Here is a 7,924-nt window from a genome sequence, read left to right as displayed (position 1 = left end):
TTGTTTCACTTTAAAACCGTCTTTATTTTTGGTATGTGATAAATAGAATATTAAATTCGTGTAAGTTCATTACTGAATTTATTGCACTCGTTGAATAAAATAATATTATGCTCGCCAGAGGCTCGCATAATATATTTTTATTCAACTCGTGCAATAAATTCAGTATTAAACTTACACTCATTCAATATCCTCTATGTATCAAACATGAAATCTATACATCAAAGAAATGTACATTCTAATATTTTAGGTTATTATGACTTCATCATGTATACTACTTTGTCTCTCGTTATTATGATTATAACTTTATCTATGTTTTAGTTATTATGATTTTTTTGATTTTAAGTACATGTATATTGCCTGGTAGGGCTCCTTTTTAGTTATTATGATTGTTACTATAATAACATAGAGTTATTGTATTGATATTTATTATATCTATATAGAAGTAAACAAATGTTTTAGTTATTATGATTATAGATATAACAAGACAACTGTAGGTAGTGAACACCTATATGATAGTGTTATAAATTAACACTGGCAAGGTTATTTAATATCTGTATAGTCTGATTTTATTGACCTGTCAATTATGAATACATTATAGCACTCATTTATGTATTCGATATTAATTCGGTTTTGTACGTGTCGTTTACGAGAATTAATATGAAGTATATCACTAATATTTTCAAGGTCACACCAGCTTAAGGCAAATCCGCTTGCATTATTGTCTTCATAGATATGAAGCAACTGAGAAACACTGTTTTGTGTCGATTTGTATTGTGTTTACGGCATTTATATCCGAATGAATTTTAGATATTAATATCTAAACCGTGTTCATTAAAGAGTGCAAGGTATAGACTCTACCAAAATAAGCGCTGTAACACCGCAAAACGTCCGTACCGCAAAACGTACGCGTGTGGACGTTTTGCGTCGCATATCGTACACATGTGGACGTTTTGCGGTGCATATCGTAATTGGTACGTTTTGCAGTGCGTCGCATATCGTCCATATTTTCTGTATAAACATATATTCATTATAAACGTGACTTTTATTGGTTCTGTCCATTTCATATTGTTTCAGGTAAAGATATGACGAAATAAACATAAAGAGCAATATTTTTGTGATCCTATATAATTCTGACTTTTTCTATCTAAAAAACATATGCTCAAGCCGAGGATGATTTTCGAATAGATCTTTTATGGAATGGAACCAAGCAGAAGCAGCAGCAGCAGAGATATTAAAACGATGATATTGAAATAAATGTAATCTTATAGACATACAGAAAAGGCCGGCTATACGGACGGACGAACCGGGGATTGGACTGAGTGAATTTCAAAAAATATTAAAAATAAGCTTTGCTTTTGACAATAGCTTTTCATATAATTGCATCAAGAAGTGGGGATGATTTTTTGTGTTCTTGTTGACTATAGAAGTTTGGTTCTACCATTCATTTTACGGGGGATTGATGGGGACTTTTGACAGCGTAGACAAATTTGAGCGAGAGAGCTATATTGTCATGGAGATAGGGCCTTTAAGTCGCCTAGTCATAATTGAGCAAGAGAGCTTTCGTCGCGGGGAGCGAGGGTGGGGATGGGAAACCTCTTAGCTCATAAACGAACTTGATCGAGAGCTTATTGATATACATACATGTATTCTGTATACAAAAAATTTAAGAATGGAGTAGAAACGACAACACTAACAAGGTGAAATAAAGCGCGTTTTTTTTTTTTTTGTTTTTTTTTTTGTTTTTTTGTTTTTTGTTGTTTTTTTTTTGTTAGATTTAACCTATAATCTAACTTTGTTGAGATTTTATTGTCATAGATCATATCTTGGAAATCTTGAAAATCGTCAAGATTGAAGCGTTTGAGTGGTAATAATGTGAAATATAACAGATATTGCTAATTCAAGGGCAAATAATTCTGGGCCATATTGATTGGGTATGTGGATGGCTAGGAGTGGAACAAGCCTCATTAGGGACGGACAGACAGGGCGCATTACTCAAGGGTAAAAGTAAAACCAATATTAATAATTTTTAGTCAAAAATTAACCCAAAAATATTTTGAGTATAACTTTAAAAATATCGGACGTTTATGCACAGGACTATTGCCTTTTTGACTCAAAATGTACGTCGGAAAAATGTGGACAACGTCCGTATACGTACGTTTTGCGGTACGGTCGTTTTGCGGTGTTACAAAGCGCAAATCATATTAAAACAAAACGAACAAATACAAAAAGGACCAAGCTTCAATAATGTTAAAATTATAGATAAAAGAAAACATTTACCTACGAGGTCTTGAAATTGAAACACGCAGAACACTTAGAAATATGAAAACCAATGGTTTACCCTATTGCGCTATAACGCCTTAAACAATTAACTCGCAGATACAAATAAAAGTAAATCATTTCTTACTTAGAGCATCTCACGGAACATCCCGAAAATATATCGAAGATTAATATATTGTGTGAATTGACCGTATAATTTTATGCAATTGACATTTTAATAAAATCAAACAATACGTCCCGCTTTTGAGAATTTGCAAACGAAGCCTTTTTCCAAATTTCTCCATTTTCCCGATTTAAAACTCCCCTCGGAAATTTTCCTTCATTTTTCCAAAGCATCCCATTTTTTGAATAAAATTTTTGTTTCTTTGTACTGTTTCAAAAAGTCATCGTCGTAAATGATCTGTCTCTTTCCCCCCAAAAGTGAGGGAAATAAAATAAATACTTTTTAAGAAACAGGAGGGGCCTTTTTCAAAAGGGTTCATGAGTAGACGGGTTGCTTTTAAAAATTAAAAGAATATTTTAAAATTTTGATAAGGGCCCTTTTCCCCCATTAGAGAATTTTATGTCCCCAAAATAAAAATTTGTATTTACAAAATCAAAAATATTTTTAATCCTTTATACATTAGTTTAAAGGGACTTCACTGAGGTTGTTTGACATGAAGGGACAGGAAATAATTTTTCGAGATTTATTTTCCATTTGATGAAGGTTTTCATCAATGACTTGAGTGAAAATTTTCAAATTATTCGCTCACTTCTTTTTCCCAAAATAATTAAACTAATTGTGAGAAGTGACCCAAAATTGAAAATAGTTGAAATCTATCGCTTTATTTCTGCTCAAATATCATTAAGCGTACATCATTAAATTACGTTGTTATAATTGTAAAATCAGTCCAACTACATATTGCTGATCAAAGTCCTATAGCTTGTTGGTGCTACAAAATAAACACATGCGACAACCGACAAGAGTGGACTACAATCAGCCTGCACATCTAATTCGTCTTATCAAGGTCTTCATTCTTCACTATTCTATCAGGTTTTTTTTTCATTTTTTCCTAAATATGAAAAATGGTCTCGACCATATCGAAAGATGGACAAGTCAATATTTATCATTTTAAGGATTAATGATTAAGAACATTCGTTATTCATGTTTATTCATGTCTCTTTGGTTTTTATAATTTGCAATTGTGCCTTTTAGTTATTAAGCGAACATAAATAATCACCACTTATAGGTGACATTCCTTTTTTACTTGAAAGTTTGCGGAAGAATTTTATTTTTGCATTTATTTCCCTAAAAACCATATGCATAACATATTATTTTTTGCCTTTGTGCCCAAGATTTTTAACTTTTTAAAACCATTTGGATTTTAAAATTAAAAACAACGGGAAACAAAAGTTAAATTTTATTAAAACCGAACATTTATTAATCAGACAGCTCAAACTTTATGGAATTGGACGTCAGTCTAATTGTTCTTTGATGACTGATTGATTTACAATAATTCTCGATACTTGAATAATTTCCACGGAACGTTTAATTAAACTTTTATATTGAGAATGTTTGAAAATCAATGAATAAAAATTTGTTAAGTTTTTTCTCATTAAATACACCATTAAATGTTTTGCATTAAGTTAGTTCCATGACGGTTCACATCAAATGTTTTGATTTTCATTTCAAATAGTCCCTGTAACTTAAACAAGTAATTGCATTCCATTAATTATGGTTTTGTTCTCATAAAAAAACTATTTTAGATACTTCAAACATAGTGTTTAACAGGGTCCATTAGTATATTGTTATAGTATATGTGAATAAATAATAAAGCCAATTGAAAACAAAAATAAGACTATATTCGTATCTTTAATAGCTAAAAGAAGAAATTTATTTCTATTTAAAAACTCATTAACTCATTCAATTTAAAAGGTAACCTTAAACGTGAAATTAGAACAAGTAATTACGGCTAGTGTAGATAAGTTATTTAAAAAATAATGAATAACACAGTGTCTATATGGGTTCTCTATAAAGACACATGAACCCTCTGAAACGAGTACATTATTGCTTCTTCAGGTAGGATAAACATGTGTTTGATACTCTATTTATAAGCATTTAGATAATGTTTTTTGACGATAATCACTTGAAGAAAGTAGCCCTTAATGTGAAACATTTGTTATAAGAGTATCAAACGTAAATGTAAAGAAAGAAACACAGGACTGGTGATATTTTCACTTCAAAAATACCAAGGAAGTACATTATGGTCAATACGTAATTTTTCGAAATATTACAGGATTCCAAAAATCAAAAAAGGTTTTAGATAAAAAAAGTCTATCAATTGTGATTTTATGAAATTGGGGGTAGGGGATGCTGCCACGTAGGGGGGTTAAATGAACTTAACACAGAATTTCTTCAATCAATAACATAATTTACATCATAAACCAAAACGCGATTTAAATATGTTTAATTAAATGATGAAATTAAAAGTTCAAGCTTATTACATGATAAGGTTCTCAGATTCAATCTTTCACAACAGAAATAAAGGGTCATGGTCGAATGAATATAAAAAAACAACATAAAGCTAACTAACATCACCATAACGATATCTAGACATTTCCATCATTGTTAAATGATAAGATTAATAAACAGAAATGGTCATAACTGTCAAAGTTTTTTTATTTATAATTTAATAAGTTTATAAGTTTTATTTCAAGTCTGTTTTCATAATGGCATTACATATTACATAAAACATTATTTAAAAATTTTATAAAAAGTACAATGAATCTTCTACAATAGAATTATAAAGAGACCTATTATCATGTTATATCGTATGTTATCCCTTTACAATTGAATAGTCGTTTTCCTAAATTGTTAATAGTTAAAGCAAACATTATATGAACATTTTACATCATAAAAGTTAGATTAAGCCCCCTGACCTTCAATAAAAAAATAAATGAAGAAATGCTATAAGATATTTTAATAATAAATCTCTAAGTGTCATTATCGGCTAATAAAACCAGATTCGACTTGACTTAGTCTAGAGATAATGATAATGCTACATCTATCACGCCAATGGTAGCAGCTTAATCCTTATTCAATCTTCAACACAATGAAGTATTGGTATCATTGATGTAAAAGGGCAAGAAAATATAATAATATTCAAGAAAAGGTCCACTTGTCCTAGTAATTCCTTTATTTATCAAAGCATTTCTATTTTTGTTTTCTGATATAGTTATATCAAATTTACTACTTTTGCTTCTGTTACTTTTTGGTCATTAGAACATTAACAGTGATTTATACAAATAATTTTACATTAAGCGATTCTTTCATTAATTTATAAACAAGTAATATGCTCTGAAATAATTATTTAAATATAATGGCACATTTTGCAAATTTTGACCGTACTAAAATAGAAATATTTATTTGTTTATTGAAGCACAGTTGACATTTTAGTACAGGGAAATTTTTACAGCTGTCAAACAGCATTGTCTTGACATCTGCTTTGTTAGTTAAAATTCATTTTTTTCTTCTTCCTTAAAATATATAACTAATTGTATTCAATGTACCATCCCTTATCAATAAATTTAATGGATATTTCCAGGAAATTGATATAATGCAGCTGCTGTTGATGTTAGAATAATAATTATATTTACATACCGTTCTTTTATAAATACACATCCAATGTTTTTTCTGTCTCTTAATATAATGGTTATTTTGTTTTATTACCATTTTTTTCTACTTGCAATTAGCACAATGACTAAAATTGATTAACTAATTTCACGCGGCATTTGATTAATACAATTTTTGTTATTTGCATTATGTAATTGGCCAACATTTACTGTTTACAAAACTGTTTAACAATTGCATGCAGTTTAATTAGATAAAATGTATATGTAAACATCGCAGGCAAAATGTGAATTAAACATTTTTTACTTAGAAAATTATGAAAACATGCATGAAGCAATTATTCTTAAAACTTGAAATATAATTTTGTATTCGCTGTTTAACAATGCTTTACTTTCTCCAATTAAAACTGACAAGATTAACTAGCACATTATGCAATTGCGATAAAACAGTTATAGTATATGAAACTTGTTAGTTACGAGGATATAGCGACATTTCGGGATGTTTCTACAAAAAATTATCACGGTCTTATGGCTTCGCCATTTTTAGCAGAAACATCCCTTGATGTCGCCCCAGCCAGTGTTATATCCTCGTAACTAACTCGTTTCAAATACTATATTTATTACGTATAAATATTATTATATATCTAAAGAAATATTTTTATGTAAACTTATCAACTTATTTTTTTCCATAATATCGTGATTGATTCTCGTAAGCGCTGTAATTTAGATGAGTACATAAACAGGGAAGAAAAATGCATTAACCCATTACTTCATGAGCATTTTGTGAAAAATGGCTGTTTTCATTGAAAAGTCTCCCGTTACAAGTTCAAATTGCTATAAATCTTTAAAAACTACTTCAACACTAATCAAACTTTTTTTAACAACATTTCTCAAACAGCACCTGATCAATAAAAAAAATTAAAAAAAACATTTCTCAAACTAAAACAAGTGTTAAGGGCCTAAATAATGCATTTTTTCACCATTTGAGACAACAAAAGGGGAGGGGATGAAAAAGGCGTTAAAAGGCGTGTATATGAAGTAATGGGTTAACAGAAAATGATGAAAATACTTGAAATTACTCTAAATCGCGTTTTTCCATGTTTATACATGGCCTGTCATATAAATTTGAAGAAAAATTGTTGTTTTGTAGATTTTTTGATTTTTTTCATTAACCCATTACTTCATGAGCATTTTGTGAAAAATGGCTGTTTTCATTGAAAAGTCTCCCGTTACAAGTTCAAATTGCTATAATTCTATAAAAACTGCTTCAACACTAATCAAACTTGGCACAATGTTGACTGGACCATTGCCCTTGCAACAACATGCTCAGGCTTAAATTTTCTGTTACCATGGCAACGAGGGGAAATCTCAAAATTGCCAAAAATCACTATTTTGCGTTGATTTTTTCCATCATAATTTATTTCAAAGTGCTGCAACTTCTCAATGGATTGCGATAGAGTCAAATGCTTTTCAGCGTTTGTTACACGTTACCTTATGATCAATCTGGGGTCATTTATAGCCTCTCACAAGTCCAAAAATTTCTTGGCGATGAGGGGGACTTCACCCCCTTCAAACTCCCCAAACAGAAGGGGGCATATCCTACAATCTAATTCATGACCCCAGACATGTATTTATAAATGGGTGTGCTTGATTTTATTTAAGTTTTGAAAAATGATATTAAAAAAAATAGATTCAAACAAGCACTTATTCCATAAAATTTCTGAATGATCATTTTCAAAATTTCATGACAATGTACGTATTGTCTAATGGAATTTTTTTGCTGCAATTAAAAAATAAAATTTACACATTAACTGTTTAGTATTTATATGATGATAATTTATGCACATTTTTTTATTATTCTAAAAGAAGGGAGATGTAGTAATATCAGCCGTTACCTATATTATAAATAAATGAACATTTATTGCATGCTCAATAATAGTTTCAAAAGCAAAACCAATAGTAATCTTTATTTTTTGTACATATACCTATCCCTGTCTGAAAGTGGGGATTTTCTGTATGGCATTCATCAAGTATCTCA

The sequence above is a fragment of the Ruditapes philippinarum genome, unplaced genomic scaffold, assembly GCF_026571515.1.
Source record: "Ruditapes philippinarum isolate M1 unplaced genomic scaffold, ASM2657151v2 ctg1267_1_1_1_1, whole genome shotgun sequence".
NCBI classification, from domain to species: Eukaryota; Metazoa; Mollusca; class Bivalvia; order Venerida; family Veneridae; genus Ruditapes; species Ruditapes philippinarum.
Note: the sequence above shows the minus strand (reverse complement) of the source record.